This window comes from Gopherus evgoodei, chromosome 1, assembly GCF_007399415.2.
Source record: "Gopherus evgoodei ecotype Sinaloan lineage chromosome 1, rGopEvg1_v1.p, whole genome shotgun sequence".
NCBI classification, from domain to species: domain Eukaryota; kingdom Metazoa; phylum Chordata; order Testudines; family Testudinidae; genus Gopherus; species Gopherus evgoodei.
The window spans coordinates 319,379,369-319,401,115 of NC_044322.1; the positions used below are offsets into that span (position 1 = coordinate 319,379,369).

At 43.7% G+C, this 21,747-nt stretch overlaps 1 protein-coding gene across 7 annotated transcripts in view; it reads left to right on the forward strand.

The window, feature by feature from the left end:
* MET (MET proto-oncogene, receptor tyrosine kinase) overlaps nt 1–21,747 on the forward strand; it is a 160,073-nt gene that overhangs the window by 32,203 nt on the left and 106,123 nt on the right. Inside the window, exon 1 of one of the 7 annotated variants that reach the window (XM_030549066.1) lies at nt 4,562–4,616. The exons of 4 other annotated variants lie outside the window; for them this stretch is intronic. The gene's annotated coding sequence lies outside the window, so the exon portion shown is untranslated. Of the gene's footprint in view, nt 1–4,561; nt 4,617–5,251; nt 5,554–21,149; nt 21,194–21,747 lie in introns of those variants that run through there. 2 more of the 7 variants (XM_030549063.1, XM_030549067.1) reach the window with 2 other exon arrangements.

Below are 21,747 nucleotides of genomic sequence, written 5' to 3' on the forward strand. Positions count from 1 at the left end.
CTACTACAGCATGGCAAGAAAATCCTCCAACTATCAATGATTAAACTGTTGAATTGGAGATAGTTCACCTCTCAATGACTTCATAAATATCTGCTTCAATTACCTTTGGTAAATGAAATAACCAAACAATCATTCATTTTCTGATATAGTTGTAAAACTAATCTGAAAAATTTTCAAAATAAATCACAGTTTAAAAATGTATAGTGTGTATCTTCTAAAAATGAAACCTACATCTATCTCTGAGTTGTGAAGAATATGTACTAAGGTTATAACAACCAACAAGAATGCACTTTCATGTAGAAAACCATGATTAAATTGAGTCTTCCTGACTAGTGATTTAAATCATGATTTATACAGGGTAAAACAGATTTGTTTGAGGTTTGGACCCCATTGGGAGTTGGGCATCTGAGTGTTAAAGACAGGAACACTTCTTTAGTTGCTTTCAGTTAAGTCTGCAGCTTTTGGGCACGTGGTTCAGACCCTGAGTCTGTGCTGGAGCAGACTGGCGTGTCTGGCTCAACAAGAGAGGGTGCTGGAGTCCCAGGCTGGCAGGGAAAGCAGGGGCAGAAGAAGTCTTGGCACATCAGTTGGCAGCCCCAAGGGGGTTTCTGTGATCTAACCCATCACATAGGCCATCTGTCTGCAGGAGATATAGTATGATATATTTTTATACAAATGTCCATAGCCAATTTCTAATACTGAATGTAAGAATATGAAGTTAGGCAAGAAAAGCACTTAGGGCCCATTTTTGTCAGCTGTGCTTATGTTAAGTAATACTGTATTCTATGAGTACTACTTGGAATAAATAAGGGTGGCTGAATTGGGCCCTTATGTGTCACAGTAGTAACACAGAAGTAGCAGTAGTAACTCAGAAATACATATTTTTGCATTTTCATTCTCCATCTTTGACCCTGGAGAGATCAGCTTGAAAACTCATATCTTGTGAGTCATTTGTCTAATCATAAAATCCTGTTCTTTGGTCATCCTACCTTTATCTTGAAGCAAGTACAGGTAGAAAGCATATAGCCAGGACTCTCTGACAGTACAATTTGTACATTCCACTTCTTTTATTTGAATAGATTGCACCAGCTATAGAACTGTTTTTCAGGTGGGGCCAGCTTCCAAAATGCTCCACACCATTGTATCTATAGAAGCCTTCTTTACAAAGTGAAGCTGTGGACAGATGGCAAAAGTGAAGTCATGAGAAGAACTTGAAATAAATGGGAATCAAGCTGAGGTCCTGCTTACCTAACTTTTTTCTCCTGAAAGAGGTTTAAGCCTCCAGTTAAGGTGTTTATAAATCATCTCTCTGATTTTAGGATCAATACATATCTGGGAACTGTTGATATCCTATTGTTCTGCAGCTCATGTCTCATACTGCTAACCTAAAATAACATGGCATCGGCAGGGTAAAAAATGGAAAGGAAACAGCTGTTTCTCTTTTTTATGCTGGGTGACAATCCATTTGTTAACTTTAGAATAGCACTGACTATAACATTAGTAACAGTTCTGGTGCTGGCTATTATTCAGCCAAAGCAGGTGCATCAGGAACTAGAGAGCAGATAAAGAACATATGACTCGCTTTCTTACATATGGGTGATCATTAGATTGAATACTTTTTCTTTACCTTTTCCTTTTAAAAAGAATAAGGATCTATCCAAGTCTGATGTAGATGTTTATACTTCTGCCCTATTAGTGCTGGATGATGACTGGTCCTGCATGGGAGCACAAGGGGAATTGGGCGGGGGGAAAAGAGAGCCTTCCACACTGGTTGGCAGAGGGGTGCACATACTTCAATTCCACAAAGGAGTAGAAGGCATCTAAAATCATGTTTTTCACTACCCCTGGAAGCATAGTGCCTGCCTGGGAACACCACAGAATGCCTCCGGGGACTGGCATTTATGTGTTCTACCTCCCTATCGTCCTTGGAAGGCTGGTCCCTGTTCAGAGGCAATAGACTAGAGCCTTTAATCTGTATTAGTATTTTAAGCACTAATGAAGGGCCTCATCACATTTTGTTACAATATAAGGGCCTGATCCAAAGCCCAGTGAAGTCAATGGAAAGATTCCAATTGACTGTGAAACAAATTATATCAGGCCCTGAATCAATCAAAATGATATCTTTGTGCTGATTTTGGTTTAGGGGGCAAAGGCTGTTTTTATTTTTGTTTTGCACAGCACCATACACTTTGTCAGCATTTATTAAATAACGAGACAACAAATAAAAATAATCTTTTAGTTGTCCAGTAGCCATAGGATTGTAGGCTTTTCTTATTAAAATAATATGATCTCCTTTATGTTATTTTTGGAAGTGCAAGATATTATAGAATGAGATTCCACAAATTAAACAGATAAAATAAAAAGGGTAAAATTCTGGTGTTATGACACATTTGCCTTTGGCAATGAATCATTTCCCATCTAGGTTAGATGTCTCTCACTAAAGCCAACAAGTTAGTATGAAACACAGACACACAAGCAAATTGTGAAAGTGATGATGATGCATATTAGTGGTAGGCTGGCAGAAGGCTTTTTAAAAATAACCACTGGGCTAAAGGTTATGAGGGAATGCCTCTAGGCTTTGTGGGTCAGACTGTTATTGCAGTGATTTTTGTAGACACCTAAAAGTCAAGTGTTGCAAAGCTAAAGTTCCTTTGTAAAACTGGACCTTAATCTCTCAGGGTATGCCTACACTGCAATGTAAGCCCAGGACTAGTAAACTCAAGATAGCAGATCCTGGGTTCATTAACACAGGGCATGAGCATCTACAACCATTTGTAACCCCAGGTTAGGAATTTTTGAACTCTGGCTCCCAACCTGGTGCTCCAGTATTATGCAAGCCCCAATCCAACTACTCATATCTCCAGGGCTTAAATTCTCATAGAGTATTTCCTTGAGCTCCCAATCACCTTCCCCGCTTAGGGCTTCAGGCCCACTGGGGAACACCCTGTAGCTCAGGGCTCCAGGCTTCTGCTGTGGAGCCCTATGCACCCCCCTGAAACCAGCCTGCAGACCCCCAGAGGGCTGAAGACCCCCAGTTGAAAACCAACAGAATTGGGCTGGAATCAGAAAATATTTACCAGAGCTCTGCTCCAGACAGCTCCAACTGAATTTAAACCCTGTATATCTCAGACATTCTAGCACATTCCCAGACCATAGCTGCTCTAGCTCTTTATTCATGGTGCAGTATGGGAAAACTTGACTGTCCACCACATGTGACTGTCAAGTGGACACAAAAAGTTAGCGCATGGGAGTATGGAATACTTCTGGTAGACTCCCAGAGCACAAATCCAGTGGGGCTGTGTCTACAGTGCAAAGCCATAAGGTTTGAAGCCTGGGTCCCAGCTTCACTCAGGCTCAGTCCCTCCACTCCTGTGGACTCCTGGGAAACCTGGGTTAGGACAATTTGTGTGTAGATGGGAAGGATGGTTAGTTGAGAGTGAGTTCAAACCATGGGCTTACATTAAGGTGTAGACATACCCTCAGTGCCTCAATTTCCAATCTGTACAAATGGAGAGGATACCTACCTTACAGAGATGTTCTGAAGATAAATCCCCAATACTTGGTATCTGAGCACTTAGTATCCCTTGCAACTCACATAGGCACCTTTACTGATAGATGGCTATTTGATTATCTATGTGGGATTACTTAAATCCATTTCCTAGCTGGCAGATGTTCACAATACAATTCCCACCTCTGACACACCCAGTAGAGAGACTGTGGACCGATTCGGTTCTCAGGGTTGCCTGATTTATGCTGTAGCACAGCAGGGAGGGGACACTGGCACTGAGTTACTGGATGAGAAGTTAATATTTCTTCTGGTACCAATACTTTCGGGTAGTAACACGGGAGAAGATCTGCTTTTAAATCCGATTTTTTTTAAAGGCAGCCTAAATAGCACATCTCTGTCTGAACACGTTTTATCTTCCAGCCTTAGAGGGACCACCTAAGGGCTGGATCCTGCAAGTCTCTCCCGATGGGCTTGCAGGATCCAGATCAATGAGTTCAGAGGGGGCTCTGCAGCTGCCGCTGGGAGCTGGGTGCAGGCTCAGGGTTAGGGATGAGGAAAGGGAAAGCAGTGTAGCTCTTTTCAGCGTACTCTGTGCGGTGCGTGGCTCTTCGGGGGAAGCCCAGGTCCCCCGGGTATGCCTGGGGCAGTTACACAACGAGGGAGAGGCAAACAGCGGCAAAGGGCTGAGTGGGTGTGGAATCGCGATGGGTTTCAGGGCCCAAAAGGCCACTGGGGCTCTGCGGGGCTAGCTAGTTTGGATCCCCACCCCCAGACCTCCCTCGTCCGCTCTCCGAGCCAATGCCACGCTTGTTGTCCCCGCTGAATCGGGCTCGTCACTGCTCGGCAGCCCGGCCCGGCGGCCCGTCCCCCGGCCGCAGCTCCGAGCCCATCTGGGCTTAGTCCCTGGGCTGCTGACCCAACTGGTGGGGGGGAGGGTCCCGGGAAACTCCCCAGTTCACCTGGAAAGTTGGGGCGCGGAGCTGTGGGGCGGGTGGCTCTCCACGTGGGCAGCGCAGCCTGGCCACCGGCCGCACCCCCGGGAGAGGGGGAAGGGCCGCTTCCTCCGCGCTCCCGGGTCCCTGCGAGGCAGGCGGTGAGTCACCGGCAGGTCAGGACCGCGCGAGGCGGGGCGGGGCACTGGGGAGCCGAGGCCGCCGCTGCTTTACCGCTGGGAGCCCCCACAGGAGCGGGAGAGGCGCCTCCAGGTGCCTTGGGGAGCAGCAGGGCTGCGCCCGCCCGCCCCCCAGCAGCGACTTTGCCTCCAGGTGGCGGGAGCGCAGCGCGGGAGTCGGGGACCCAGATACAGAGCTGCTGCCTCGGCTTCCCCGCCCGCTGAAGGTACAAACTGAGAGTGCCGGGGAGCAGCCCGTCCAGCCACCCGGCGGTGGGAGGGAGGGGGATCCCCCCGCCCGGCTCCGCAAGCTGGAACCTTAGTGCCCCGGGGGCGGGGAAGGGGCCGGATCCCGCCGCTCTCAGCAGGAGCGAGGACTGGAGGCTCTGGCCCCAAACTCGTGCGATCCCGGTGGCTGTGGCAGTGGACTCGAGCCCGCGGCTGGGGGGCGGGGGGAGGGGTTAGTGCACTTGTAGCTGTCAGTAAGCCCGGGGACAGCAGGGGGCGGGCGGCACGCTCCTGGGGCTGAGTCAGGGGGAGTGCTCCGGGCGAGCGAGCCTGCATGACTCCGGAGTGAGTGACTCTGCCGAGGGCAGGGGGAGGTGGTGAACGAAGGGGGGTGCGGCGCTTACAATCATCCACTCTGGAACAACCACGATCTGACTCAGCCTGACTGCAGCGCCGGGGAACCGGCCAAGTGGCCGCTTAGCCGCGGGGAGCCCTCGCACCCTTCAGCGCTGGAAGGGGAGCGCCTCGCCCTCCCTGCAGGTGCACGTGCACCTCTGCTGGTATCCTGGGCGGCTTCTGCGCTCGCACGTTCCCAGTGGGATGACCCCGCTGCTTGGCAATGTAGCGGGAGGCGTTGGTGTCCTGCTAGAACCCCCTAGAGCGGACCCCGGCTGGAATACCGCGCTGTTGGCTTTAGCAGAGACAGGTACTGTATGCTTGTGGCACCGCCGTGGCGTGGGAGTCAGTTAAGGGGTTCAGATTAATTCCGACCAAAGGAAACGTCAGCTCCACTCTGGTGTCTTCTGCACTCGTGTTTTATTTTACAGGAATCGCTGCTTTAGCAGCTGGAAACTTCATGGGTTTGAGATGTAATAATAAAACCCTTTACCATCCTCCTGTGTGTGTGGAGTGTCACAGTCTAATTTTGACAGAATCATGTCAGTTCTTCTAAACTTTCATCAGATGATTATCTATATTTTTCATTTTTATGATATCCTGGTCAATTACTACTAGAGTAATTGTTCCAAGCGGCATTAGAAAGAAAATGCCACACTTACAAAGCACTGTCCAGAAGTGTTGTAAGAATCATCACATTGTATAACACAATATTTAGGCTTGTATTTCAGTCCCTAGGAGCCAGCCACCTACCATACATATGTTGCTTTTAAAATGTATCTTGTGTACTATTTTTCTTGTCAACTATTACACTTTCTCTTTGTGACTGTCTATTTGATATGATCATGTGGACCATTAGCTGTGCTGTTGGGGCATAAGAGGTGCAGAAATGCAGATGAAGTCAAAAACTTTGGATTATTCAGACAGTTTTGTCAAATTTAACTTAAAAGTGCAATTTAGAAAAAATTGTTTTAAATATTTGGCTATTGATAAATTCTTGCATAGTCAATCAGCTTCCATTAAGTAAGGAATTTTTTTTTTTGTTAAAGCATTTATCTTCCAGATTACCAGATTATGTACTTTACATATCTGGCGTATTTCAAATATTTCTTGCTGTTGTATTGTAAATTTTTTATTTAAAAATGCAATTTGTCCACAATTAGGAATAATTTACACTCTGTAATGAAACTTTAGTAGTGTGCCCATATCAACATTAAGTTAGATGGTCTCTTCTTTATAAATATTTATGTATGTTCTAGAAACTGTAAGTATTTAGGTTAATCCTCACCCCCTAAAATGTTGAATAATATTTAAATAATACAAACACTTTAATAACTATGCAGTTGTTTGGGATTTTTTGCATTTATAATCTACAGGATTTACTTTGAGAAGCTGCAATATATGGATGTGTTCAGTTTTTCCAATAAACCTTTGCATATTGCAGTAATTCATTTGCTTTTGAGATATCTCATTCAAAATGTCCTTTTGCATTGCTGGCAAGCAGAAATAGGTGGGAATCATTTCTGAGATTCGAAAGACACAAAATCGTACTTAGGCAAGGTACAAAATGTCTCACTTCTCTATAAGAGATGTTTAAATATTTGCAGCTAATATTTACACTGTGTGTTATCCAATAAAGACCACAACGCTGCTGTTATGCAAGAGTCACACATTAAAAACAAAATAACCTGAGAGAATAACTACTCATTACCTCCCTAAACCTTCTGTAGCCATAGATAATTTGTAATACAGGTCATTTAGTACACAATTGATAATTTGAAGAAAGGTAAATACACCAAATTAGTTATGTACAACAATCCCTCCTAAATTCACATCAAAATCTATTTCCAGAGGGTTGCAGAAGTTTTGTCTTGTTTTTTGTCTTAGTGTTTTTCAGAATTAATGACCATTCCATAACACTTGTTTCTCTTGACACACAACTGCAGATGTTCTTATTAGAGGATTTCTTTCTTTACAAAGGTCATTCTGAAGCCAGCCTATGGCTTACAGTTGATGGTAATGCAATGGGAAACAGAGTAATTAAGACTTAAGCCAATTAGAAACCCAAAATTTAGCACGGGTTCATTAAGAGGTTCATGAACAGAGAATTGTTAGCAAATTTTGACTTCTTACCTCACCAAGTCTACAAGTCCCTAACATCCTCTTTTCCCCTCCCTACTGGCTCTGAGACCAGTCCTTCATTTGCAATCTTCTGGGGGCCTGCAATGGTGACCTGCAACCCCCTTCTACTGTGTCCAGTGCTGTTGGGGGGTCAAATGTCTTTTCCTCATCCTTCTGTGATCCGCCAGGTGGCTGCTCCACATTGTTTATCTCAGAGGGGAAAGGGGATGGCCTCTTCAGTCTCCTGGACCCCAAATCAGAGTAAAGACATTCTGGAGATCACCCCATCCAACTGGCAGCTATAAACATGCCTGAATCCACAGCAGCTGAGGGAACCTGATGCCTGAAAGATACCTCAGAAATCTGGGCTTCCTTAGCTTCAGTGCAGACTCCAGGGCAGTGTCCACACAAGGAATTCTGAGGTCTCTCTCACGACCCAACACCCCTTTGTAGTAGGCACCTATCTTAACTCTACTCACTCAAGAGAGCACGTTGGGACAAACACAGTGTCTTCACGTGTTTGTACAGTGCCTAGCACAATGTGATCCTGCCTGGGATCTCTGGGCGCAATAGTAATACATATAATAAATATTAATAATACCAATGATAAAATGGAGAGATAAAAGAGCAGTCACCGGGTATCCTTTGAAGATCCCAGGATGAAGACACGAAACACTGGCCCCAAGGAGCCTTAAGAATCCCAGTTCCAAGGTGTGTTGGCGGGGAGGGAAGAGAGCAGGGAATTCTCAGGGATATTTGCCACCTGACACTCTGAACAAATGCATATGGGTTTCTTGTCTGCAAACCAGCTCCTGTAGCTTTAGTTCATGAAACTCATGTGACCAGGGTTCCCACACTTATGGCCTCTTTGGGCTTCATTTGAAGCATTGACACAGAGACCGAATGTTGAACAGCCCATTATCAGTCGGTAGAGCCATCATCATGTGCATCTTGTCTGTAATTGCTACAGTCTATGATTGCCTCCTTCATACAGTTTGTAGCCATTGAATTCACGGTTTGCAGATTCTAGCCATGCTTTTTCTAGTTCCCTAGTCTACCAAAACCTCTCCACTCCCACATGGAGTGAGCCCCTGTGGAAATGAGCTGGCCACTGTGTAGAGTGTCGATCTACATGGCCTGCCCATCCCCCAGTGCAGTGCAGCCAAATCATCAGAGTTCTGTTTTGTTAAGATATATTTATCTTAGCAATGGTTTTAACAAATCTATACCTCATCCACAGCAGCTAATACAGGCATATTAGGAGAAACCATTTTTAAAGCAGTTTTGTCACCCAGGGGAAATGTAGTGTAGAGAGGGCCTTAAAGAAAGGAATAATTAGGTGACCTCTTTTCCCCAGAACATTGGGCATGTTGTATGTAGAGCTGTTTGAAATCCCACAAATGCTCATTACTCTTAGAATCGCTAGCTTTGTGTTGCTTTCTTTGTTTCAAATACCTTTTAGGAAATCTAATCAGGGTTGCAATGTAATTTCTAAAAGCTTTCACACACATGGTATATGTGCTAACTTGTTTCCTTTAGCATTAACAAATCTCCCAAATTGCCAAGCTATTTGCCTTCAGGAATACTATTATGTCATACAGGAAGACAGAGCATTTTTCCAGTATTTTTAATATAAAATAAAAGGTAAAGGTTTTGGGCCAGATTCATCCAGGGTGTAATGCTTGTGAAGGAAAAGGTGTTGTATTAAGGATGAATATTGCTCAAGGAGATTGAAGGCCATTTCTTGTTTTGTTTTTGAACTACACTATGATACTGTTATGCCACCTGATGTGATCAGATAGTACCTGATACAAAGCCCATTGCAGTCTATCCTGTTGACTCCAATGGGCTTTGAATCAGGTGGGTACTGTTTGCATAGATATTTGGGTAGAGACATGAAACTGAAACAAGAGAATTTGAGGCACTTGGTAGTTACTCCTGAGGGAATTCTGCATCACTGCGCGTGCGCAGAATTAATGTCCCCCACAGATTTCTTTGCTTCCCAGCAGAAAAATGACTACTGATGTGGAAGCAAAGGGAAACCAGAAAACTGGTCATGTGCCCACTTCCCGACAGTGCAGGCAGGTTGGTTTGGACACTCACGGCAGCCAGTAGAGATGTAAATCACTACTGGCGGGGGGTCTGGGTAGTCATGCATGTGAGAGAGACACTTTAACCCTCTCAACTGCTGTTGTGGCACGCTCAGTGTGGAGGGGCAAGGCTTTGGGGTGTTTCTGAAGAGGGAGACATGGGGGAGACTCTGTTCCCTCAGGCACACGAGAATGTAGCAGCCTGCCTGCTTAGTGAATTGTTCCCATTGTTCTTATTGGATTCCCCCAGGAGTATAAAACAGGTGTAAAGTGTTTTTTTAATTTTACATTTACATTTTACACTCCTTTTACATTGCGAGAGTGATGTAAAGGAGCCTTACTGTAAAGGACAGTATGGCCTTAAATGCTTATGGTGCTTTAGTGGTTAGAACTGGTTTAAATTTTTGGAATGAAAAAATTTCCTATCAAAATGTGCTCCATGAACTGTTTGCTACTGATCTTTTTTGGAGATGGTCAGTAGCCAGTATAAATTGTGAGTTTGAGTCCACAGCCCTCCCTTGCTCTTCATTTGTCTGTGATGTAACACTAAGCATATGGCTGCATATATTTGTTGACTAATAATTAGAAGTAAAGGCTCAATACTAGTTACATTACTATTAGGCAGAGGGGGGTTGGTGATTTCTCCAGTGCTCCCCACTCCCATTCTCCATCCATTGTATTGTAGTTTAGATAAATTACAAAAATAATTGAAACCAGATGGATTATATTACATTATTTTGACCAAAAAATATGCAGAATTTTGCAGAATTTTAAAATATTGCGCACAGAATTTTAAATTTTTTGGCACAGAATTCCCCCAGGAGTTGGTAGTGTACAATTTTGCTAAAAGATTTCAATGACAATGGTTTTCATAACATACCGATATCAGGAGTTCTCAAACTTCATTGCACTGTGACCCCTTTCTGACAACAAAAATTACTACACAACCCCAGGAGGTAGGGTGACCAGACAGCAAATATGAAAAATCAGGACAGGATTGGGGGTAAAAGGAGCCTATATAAGAAAAAGACCCAAAAATTGGGACTGTCCCTATAAAATCGGGACATATGGTCACCCTACCAGGAGGAGGGACCGAAGCCTGAGCCCACCCGAGCCCCATGGCCCAGGATGGGTGGCCAAAGCATAAGCCCTTCCACCCTTTGCAGGCGGACGGGGGGGAGCAAACTGAAGCCCCAGGGCTTCAATCCCAGTCAGGGGGCCTATAACCTAAGCCCGCCTACACAGAGCTGAAGCCCTCAGGCTTTGGCCCCAGGTGGTGGGGCTCAGGCTTCAACCTTGGCCCTGGGTACCAGCAAGTCTAAGCCAGTGCTGGCAACCCCACTAAAATGGGGTCGCAACCCACTCTGGGGTCCCGACCGACAGTTTGAGAAGTGCTGTGATATATAATAGTTGCAGAAGAATGTCAACAGAGAGCCTTTGAAGCAAGTTTTACGGTTGTATGATGCAGCTTCTTCTATTAGCCCTAGGGAAATCAACATGAAATAGATTTTTTTTTGTAGGGGAGGCAATCCTTGAATTCATCAAATTCAGATGAAACCTTATGTGAAATGAAAAATACTTAAATGTTGTTCCTTCAAAGAAGTACTAGTTTATTCAGGTTCTTATACCATGCCCATCATTGTGGTATTTGATTCCCAGCAGCATTCTGTTGTGTATGCCACAGCTGCAATTCTTGTTTTATGAGCTATGTCTGCGTAATTTTTTTTCCTGTATGGTAAGGTACAAATAAAGATTCATATCTTAGACACTCTTCTCTAATATAGCTCCTTCATATTAATGCCTATCCTACTAAACAGCATCCAACTCCTTTTGACATATGCTGGCATAATTTCTGCTAAGGATCAGTGATCTAGCTTGGTAAATTTAAAAAAATAAGGCAGATAACTAAATATATGACATTTATTGAAATTCATTTTTTACCACGGAGCTACATCATTTCAAACATATTGAGAATAGTAAAGGATTGCAGATGCAATTAGATTAAATCTGCAGTTGTTACCATTTGCCTTCTGAAAATTGATTCCCCCCTAAAGCTTGACATGCTTACTGATTAAAAACCATGCGCAGACTAAGACAGGTTTCATTTGTTTGTGTTTGTATGCCATCCATGCAAGTTCTAACAGGTTTTGAAATGTACTGTAAGTCTAGTATACTCATAACCTACTGGAAAGGGTGAACTTACTTAGCCATTTTTGTTTTAAACTACATGATGACATCTTTAAATTCTATTGTGTAAAGAAAAACACCTTCTTACTGTGGAGAGATTTCCTGTTTGTGTGTGTTTGCTGGAACTAAACCTTCCCCTGTGTGTTGACCAAACTTTTCTTCGTAATCCAAAATGATAGTTACAAGCTATCCTATGAGCTTACTTTTTTGGACAGGACATAGTACTTATTTTTACAAAATAACTGTTCATTTGGAGCTGATGACAAAGTATAGGGGCCAACTTATGCCCTTGGTTACACTCCCGAAACCTGACTGAGCTTATTAAGGTTGCGCAGGTGTAAATCCAAGGCAGATTTAGGTGACTATCTTTTATTGATACAGTAACTCATTGTAAGTTTCTCATTTCTCACACTTAGCTTTTGACTGAAGACAAATACTAATGATCCATAGTATGTTCTTCCAGTGTTCCACTGGGGCTATGGTTGCCAAATTGTAATTGTTCCAAAAAAATAAATAGCTGAAACCATAATTTTGGCTGTCACTAGAAAGTCACTTGAAAAAAACATACAGAAACTTTTCACTTTTTTAATATATATTATACTTATTTTATTTATTTAATATATTTTATGGGCAATTGGGTTCCTTCAAACAATGTTCATTTGAAACAACTCTCTGGGAGTGGGAGAACCAAGCCTGATGGGTTCTGTGTTCATTGTGCACCATGACTGTTTTAAACTAATGGTCACATTGTCCAAAGTGTGGGGTTCCTGAACCATACTATGCATGGCTGAGTCCAGAGTAGAGCCCTGCAGCGGGACTAGGATCCCACCCACTGCCATAATAGCAGGAGCGGGTAAAATGTACTTTGATGGGCAAAAAAACCCCCAACTGTGGTAATTTGTGGGAAAACATTAAATCTCATGTCAGTTTGTCATAAATAGAATTTTAGCAATGTAAAGCAAGTTTTTAAAAAAAAACAATAAAGGTTTTAATACTTAAATTTAAGTGAGGATTAGAAAGAGATCTGATATCTGTTATAACAGGAGCCAAGGTATTTTTTATTCTTTTAATGATAAAAATTGTGTCTGAATTCCGTGTATGAGGATCTTGCAGGATCTAATGTTTTTGCAGGTGGGAATGGGGTAACAGTGCAGGAGCAGGTGGGAGTGGGTATTGTGGGGCAGGAGCAGGATTAAAAAAATAGTCCCCGCACAGGGCTCTAATTCAGAGTCTGTCTTGGTCTGCTTTCTTCTCACCACAGTTCTCCCCTAATGACTCATTGACTCTGTTAGAGCAGAAAGGTTAAAACTTGACTTTTACCCATTGATTTTTGCTCACTCAGAAGTGATTTGCAGGATCGGGTCCAACAGCTCTCATTCAGTGCTGAGAATTTTGGGCAACCCCTCCACCATCAAGCCCTATTGGCTCCAGTAGTTAGGGCTTTTGTGGGTAAATAGTTAGTTGTAATTTTTTCTATAAATAAATAAAGATATAATGTTGGGTAATATGTTTTGGGGTAAAATACATATTTAGAGATATTTTAAACAATGTGCAGCAGCTGCTTCATATCTTTTGAGAGGTAATAAATAGGCTATCACCCTCTATGCTTTTATATCCTTCTTTAACACTCAGATTCCTCTAAGAAATCAGCCAATTTAATCCTGGCTGAGTTGAGCAGCAGATGGGGATAGCTGATACTTACTTTTATGTATAATAGCATTTGATCAGAGCAGTTGTCAAAATTTGGGGTCCTATAAGTTGTTTCTGTTAGGAGGACATAAGAATGGCTATAGTGGCTCAGACCAATGGTCTGTGTAGTCCAATATCCTGTCTTCTGACAGTGGCCAGTGCTGGGTGCTTCAGAGGGAATGAACAGAATAGGCAATCAGAGTGATCTATCCTCTGTTGTCTATTTCCAGCTTCTGGCAATCAAAGGCTACCGATACCCAGAACAAGGAGTTGCATCCCTGGCCATCCTGGCTAATAGATTTAGGAGAAATTGTTGGAGTCAGGAATATGCAAAGTTCTGTGTCCCTGGACACAGTAGGAATCAAACAGGATAGAGTTCTTTGCCTGCAGTTTGAAGACTCATTCAGAAAACAGTCATTTGCAAAAGCTCTCTCTAGGCTTTTTTTTTTCCCCTCATGGCCACCCTCCCAGTGTTTGTCCAGGCTGTGTCATCTTTGGCTTTCTGCTTCTTCTCTTGGTCTGCTTCTGTAGTGGATTTTTTTGCTGCTTTTTCTCTTGCACACATATGCCCCATTAGTAGAACAATACTTAGTAAACCCCATGTGCCTTGCATATATATGCCTGTTTTCTGAGTGGAGGCTGGTGCTGTTTCAGCTAGCTGGTTTTTAAAGGAGCTGAATGGTATCTTACCACTACTTTAAGTGAAAGAGAGCTGTTGCACCCACCAGTTTCAACAGTGTTTAATCCAACCCATAAAAATAATTTTTAAAATTGCAAATATATAGTAACATTGTATGCATTTGAATTCATCCCTCTTCCCTCACCTCTCCCCCATATGTCAGTTGTTTTAGGTCTAGATTGAAGCTTTCCACAGTGTGTGGAGCAGAACAAAGCTGTGCTGCCTTAGGAGGAGCCCCCAGGAGGAAGTCACAATTTCTCTCCGGCTCCCACACCTTTGCTCCTGTGAAGACGTCATTCACTATAGCCCTTTACCAGCTGTATGTTCCTTCTCTTTTGGACCAGCTCAGTTCTGCTGGCTAGAGCCTTGAGGAAGAAGGGCCTACTTGAAGTGGGAAGTACAAGAGGAATAGTCCTTGCTCTTTTCCCCTCCCTTGCCCAAACCCACAGTGCAGGGATCTGTAACATGGCCATGGTGACTTACTTCTCCTTACTGCCCTATATGGACATGTTAGGAGCCAGGCACAATCTGACCCTTAAATTGTAACTTTTGTGGAACAGGAGTCATGGGTGAAATCTGGCCCCATTGAAGTCAATGTAAGTCTTGCTATTGACTTTAATGGACTCTGAATTTCACCCCAATGCTTTGCATGTGCTTGTACTGTACAAAGCACAATGGTGCTGCAATCTGCAATATAAATAGCAGAGCTGGATGAATTTTTTTCATTTGAAATATTTCTCTGATGAGAAAAAAAATTCTTTTTGTTGTTGTCAAAATGGAAGCTTCCATGGAAAAGGGCGGATTTCTCAAAAAAAAAGTTTATGGAAACAAAACATTTTCTGCCCAAGTCTAATAAACAGTCAATAAGAACAACAACCTGTTACTGTTAGGCTGACCACCCATCCCAAACTGGGCAGATCAGGCCCAAAATGCAGGAATATTTGGAGATGAACCAGGATCAAAACTTTGATACTACCCTTATTTTTATGGTGAAATCATGGAAAAGCCTAAATCTAAATACCCCCCTCTGAATCTGAAGTTTGTGACTTGGCCTATTTGTAGATTTTACAATAAGTGTAATAAAATCCTGTATTTCTAGAGGAACACATTTTTGCACTCACACTGGTATAAATCTGGAATAAAACCACAGACTTCAGTTTATTCCAAATTTATGCTGGTGTAGATGAGAGCAGAATTTACCCCCATCTGTTTAAGACTTGATATTTATCTGAAGCAGAACTAGAATCTCTTCTTTGAAAAACACAGTTACCACATGTATTTTTATATAACCTGTACCCCCCACCTCCCAAAAAAATCAGTTTCTGTAAATCAGTTAGAGAAAGTATGATAAATACCAGAAGGAGAGTTTAATTAAAGACGATGAAAGGTGACAGTACTTGAATATATGTCATAAGTTGATTAATTACCTTTCCAAAATGTTATTGAAAATGATAAACGAATTACTGGACTAGTATTCAGGCTTTCTGGCAAATTCTAAATGGATTTTAATTTTAAATACTACAAAATACTGTGATGCAAATCCCTTGTTTAAAATCTTTAGATTCTTTGCATTTTTTCCTAAAAAACAGCGCTCTGTTTTTTGTTGAAAAAAGTTGTTTGTATTAATGCTTTGTGTTTGGTGGCACCATAGGTATCATCCTTCCAAATGTTCCCAAAACTGTGGTTTAAAACTAAGACAATCAAAAACTAATATTGTTTATTCACGTTGAGTGCTTACAAAATTGGGCCTCGATCTTTTAATGAGCCCTTCACAGGCATCCTTGGGATACCCAGGAGTCTGTCTATCTAAAGCTCATTGCAACATTGTGGACTTTGAAATCCAATTGATCTCCTATTATCAGAGACTATAAAGCTAGGTTTTGCCTTGGACATGTGCTTAGCTCCTACTGAAGTCACTGGGTAATGCCCATGTGCATTTAATGATAGAACTTGGCCCATAGTAACTGATTGTTCATAATGGTTGTCTTGATTATTGGTTAACCCTTCTGATGAGGGTAAACTTGCCTATGTGTTCCGCAACTACCTTTGGGCAAATGCACAAGAGTGTTGCAGCTGAATAAATTTTGTCCTTGTTTGTATACACGCTGCTCCAGTTTACTAAATCCACATGCTCAACTTATTGGTACACAGGCTACATCTCCCAAATTTAGGACCACATCTGCACCAAACTCAGCTGAAACTCCCACCATCTTCAGTGGGAGTGTTGCATGTATACTGAGAGCAGGCTGGAACCCTCATTTACACCTTGACCCCATTTTTTCTAATCTCAGGATATATAGGTTTCCCAGGCGTCCAATTTTCAACCGGAACGCCCAGTTGAAAAGGACCCTAGTGGCTCCAGTCAGCACTGCTGACCAGGCCATTAAAAGTCTCGGTGGCACAGCAAGGCAGGCAAGGTCCCAGTCCTACCTGGCTCCGCGCAGCAATGGGAAGCGGCTACATGTCCCTCCAGCTAGGGGCCGTCCAGGGGGTCCGTGCACTGCCCCCACCCTGAGTGCTGGCTCTGCAGCTCCCATTGGCCAGGAACTGCAGCCAGTGGGAGCTTCAGGGGCAGCACCTGCATATAGGGGCAGCGCATGGAGACCCCATGGCCACATCTGCACCTCGGAGCCTGAGGGACATGCCAGCCACTTCCGGGAGGTGCCTGAGGTAAGCGCCGCCTGGAGTCTGAAGCCCCTCCTATGCCCCAACTCCTTGTCCCACCCTGAGCCCCCTCCTGCAGCCAAACTTCCTCCCAGAGCCTGCACCCCTCCCGCACTCCAAACTCCTTGGCCTCAGCCCAGAGCCCCCTCCTGCACTCCGAACCCCTTGGCCCCAGCCCAGAGCCACCTCCTGCACTCCAAGCTCCTCATCCCCAGCCCCACACCAGAGCCTGCACCCCCAGTTGGAACCCTCACCCCCTCCCATACCCCAATCCCCTGCCTCAGCCTGGCGTCCCCTCCTACACTCCAAACCCCTCAGCCCCACTTCCCAGCCCAGAGCCCCCCCTGCATCCCAAGTCCCTACCCCAGCCTGGTGAAAATGAGCGATTGAGCAAGGGTAGGGGAGAGCGAGCAACAGAGGGAGGGGGATGGAGTGAGTGGGGACCAGAGCCTCAGGAAGGGTGTTTGGTTTTCGGCAATTAGAAAGTTGGCAACCCTAAGTATTTAGTGTTTACCAAGCAGTTTCAAATCTGAATAAAAAATTTCTCTGTGACTATTTTGCCTGGTGTTGCTGGCATTTGCCCTACAAGTAATATGGGCAGGGGAACGTAGCACAGTGACATTTCTTGGAGCTATATTATACTCTCCACTTATGTGAGTGGAGAGTCTAAGGATCAAGCAGTTCCTGGCCTGGGGAGGCCCAACCCTGCAACATTGCTCCTCCCTTCTCCTGACCCCATCAAAGTCCCTCTTTGAGGTCTCCAACCAGGCTTCCCTTATGGAAAAATCCTATAGAATTTAATATTAAATTAGAACCTTTCTATAGGTTTTTTGAGTAGTCCTTCTTGAATTTAATAGTGAATTATATTTTTGCTATAGAAGTCTACAGATTGAAAACAAAATACCCCCCCCCACACACACACTGTACTATGGTTAATACTTTTTATTCAATTCTATGGAACCTCATGGGTTTCATGTTTCTCAAACTCTATGGGATTACTCCATAAGGGTCAGCATCTTGAGTTCAGGGAGGGGGCAAATTGCTGGATATGTGTCAGGGTGAGGAGAAGGAAGATCATGGAAGTAGCACTGTCCCCCACCCCCTAATCAACCTCTTAGAACTTTTATGGGTAAGTTAATGCAGCCTGTGCTGGCAGTAACTTACTGGGTTTTCCCCTTCATTCTGTAGAACACTAAGTAGGAGGAGGTTTTGTAGGAGTCACGCTGAGAGGAATCTGGAAAGCTGGAAGTCAGCATGGAAGTATATAACCCTCACACTGATCTCCATAGATCACATGTGTATCCAGATTCTTCAGAGGTTCTACTGCTTTGTGGGGCTAAACTCCCTATTTCTTCTGCAGGTGGGAAAGTGATAACATAGTGCTGGGTCATTATCTGTCTGAAGGACTACTAATTCCTTGTGAATCTGTGTCATTTTAGTTTTTCTGAGAACGTGTTTAGAAGATTAATCACATGATTTTGTTTCATAAACCTTAAGCTGTCGTCATAAAATCTGCTTGTGAGTAGTTCAGTGTCATGTTTGCTGCTTCCAGGGAAAATAACTTTTTTTTTTTAACTGAGGATTTTTTTGCTTAACATGCTTTCAGAAAATATATTTTTCAGAAATTACCACCACACTACTTTCAAACTAAATATGAGTTGGGCCAAACTGCCTTCAGATAAGCACACACAATTTCCATTGGTTTTGGTGGGAGTTCTTCCTGCTTATCTGCGAGCAATATTTGAAGTTCCTTCTGGCTACAACAGAAGATAATACAACAAGGGAATTGTTTCTACAGTACAAAACCTCTTCCAGGAAACAACACTGAACAGTAAGAGATAGGTGAAGAATAAGAGACCTGTTTCCGTATTACTTCTTGGTGAATCTTTAGCATTTTTCAAATTCAATTCTGAACATAAGTTATTGACTGAGAAATGCATGCGTATTGTTAATGGGGCTAAAAGCCAATGAGTCAAGTCTCTGACAAGTCAGTGTATTTATAGGTAAGACTACTTTTTAGTCAGATATTTTTAGTAAAAGGCATGGACAGGTCACGGGGAGTAAACAAAAATTCATGGCCCATGACCTGTCCATGACTTTTACTGTATACACCCGACTAAAACTTGTGGGGAGGGAGCTCAGGTGCTGGAGCAGGGGGCGCGGCCTGGGGGTGCTGGCAGGGGCATTGCCCAGGGGGATGCTGCAGGTGCTTGGGGCGGAGTCATGGCCCAGGGGGGCACCACAGGTGCTGGGGGGGTTGAATTGATAGGGCTGGGGCAGGCTCCTGGGTAACGGCGACTCCAGCTCCTAGCTCCACATGCTACCTCTGCTCTGCCCCAAACTCTGGTTCTGGAGCTCCCATTGATTGGGAATCACAGCCAATGGAAGCTGTGGGGGTGATGCTTGCAGGCAGAGGTAGCACATGGAGCTAGGAACTGAGGGAGGGGAGTTGCTGTTACCCTTCCAGGGAGCCCCCCCCAGGTAAGCACCATCCCACCCCCCAACTCTGAGCCCCCTCACACCCAAACTCCTTTTGCTGAGGGGCGGAGGGCCCCAAGACTGCCCCAGCAGTAGCTGGTGTGCCAGGCCCAGGTTGCTGCCTGAGCTCAGACGACCCCTGGGCCAGGCATACCGGCTGCTGCAGAAGTCACGGAGGTCATGGAAAGTCATGGAATCCGTGACCTCTGTGACAAACCCGGAGCCTTATTTATAGGGAATTCAAAGATATTTGAAGAAACAATGCCCATATACATTAATTAATATTACTGGGAAATAATATGTTTTTTCACTCATTCATTAGAGAATAATTAATTTCTTCATTAAACAATATGTAAGATTTTTAAAGATTTATTGTTTTACCCTCTATCATCCTTTTGACTTATGCCCTGCACATCTCATTGTTTGTCATGTATCAAGTGTTGCTCATTTTAAATGATGAAATATTGAGATTTTGTTATCTTAAAAGTTCTTCTGTCTCTTAGAATGTTTAAGGGCCCAATTCTCCAGTCCTTGCTCAGCTAAACTCTTACTGGAATCAGTGACAATGTTGTCTGAGTAAGGGCTGCAGGACTGGGCCTTTAGTTACTTGGAAAAGGTGGCACATTCACAATAAAGGGATATCACTTGCCCAGACAGGCATGTTGTTTACTCACTTCCAAACCCAGGCTCTTCTACAAATATCCAGGTGCGTAGTAACTTAGACCTGCCACTCCCCCATCCCTGGCAGCTGTATCCTGTGCAAGTTAAAAGCCCAACTCTGAACCCTTATTCTAATGAGTAATTCTTAGTCACACAAGCCGTCCAACTTGGGATAAAGGTCTGATTCACAGGAGTGCAGGCAAGAAACTTCAGCTTGACTTCCTCACCCAGTTACATGATCTGGGTCAGGGATCCAAAAGTCAATACTCTTGGTACTTCACAGGGTTCACTGCCTGATGCCAGGGGCTGCTATTAAAGCATTGAATTGAGTGATGTTACTTATTTGAGCAAGCATTACTCACAGGAGTAAACGTTGCAGGATCAAGTCCTAAGTGATGCTCATATACCAAATGAGCATCTGCTAGTTTTACCCCTGTCACTTTATTTTGCTTTCAAGTTAGCAGGTCAAATTAAAGACTGAGGGCTGGTACCCTGAAAATTTACATCAGCATAAGAGTGTGAAAAATCCACCCCCCGAAAAAAGTAGTTGTGCTGAACTAACCTTCGGTTAGTGCAGGTGCAGACAGTGCTAGAATTCTTCTGTCGACCAAGCTACAGCCTCTCAAGGAGGTGGATTAACTACAGAGATGGGAAAACCCATCCCATCACTGGAGTAAGTGTCTACACTGAAGCACTACAACGGTGCAGCTGCAACACTGCAGCTATGCTGCTGTATTGTTTTAAGTGTAGATGTAACCTAAGGGGGAGCTTTGTCTCTAACTTGTCTTGCCCTACTCATGTGAAAACTACAAACTGCCTTGGCTTCATTAGGATTTTGCTTTCAAGTTAGTTAAACCTTTTTTTTCCCTAGTGAAAGTGCAGCCTTATTTCATGAAAGCTGAGATTCTGGAGCACAAGTTAGCAATCTGGGGTAGGTGCTGTTATGCTGTAGTGTCAGACACAGGCCTATTCCAAGCCCTTATTTGGGACTCACCCGTACTTTTTGTAATCTGTTTATATACATGCAAAATCATGCAGATCCCTGAGGTTTGTCGGACTCTGTCAATCAATAACCACCAGCATGTCTCTGGCAGGATGTAACCTCTTGTTCTGTCCCGGAACTGCGAAGCAGTCTCTGTGCTGAAAGTAGAGTGCTTTTGGTGGAAAGCCCTCAACTCTGGAATGTTTAGTTCAGCAGGGCCAGAGTTTATTAGCTCTTCAACTAACTCTGCTGCGTCTGTCTGTTCGTTGTGGGAATGGGTAAAATAAAGGCCTTGATGTTGAAGTTTTTTAATTGATTGTACATGCAATTTTTTTTATAGAAACTGTGCTTAAGGATAATCTCTGCCATCAGATCCAAGGCTACTCTCCAGTTTTTATTTGTAAGTAGTAATACTTAGCACATTATATTTTCAAAGCATTTTGCAAACATGAACTTATTTATCCTCATGTCACCCTTGTATGAAAGATAAATAATCTGAAATCTGGAAGCAGCCTCTTTGCTTATCTTACAAACTCTGGGAATCCTGCTTTTCAGCTCCACAAAGATCTCCAAAACCAGGCAATATTTTGGCCTAAAGAGTGAGTCTGAGCAAGTCTGAAATTAAGTGAAAATCATTTTACAGATAACCCTTAGGACTACTGGTTGTGCATTTTAGCCTTCTGAGATATCTCGCCAATGGAACTGTCTGGCTTCAAGTCTTTCTTCACAGCTCAAGCAGTATCAGGAGCAAATATTTTGTTTATTTCAGTTTTACTACTTTATAGACATCTATCCCAAGTGCTAGGCACTCAGATAGGAGCTTTAAACTGTTCCAAAATGGAGGGAGAAGCATAAACAAAATGACAGCAGATTCGATCCAACACAAAGCCAGACACTTAGCATGAAAATAAACCCACCCCTGCACTCTGACCACTCAGCATCCCAAAACTCTGC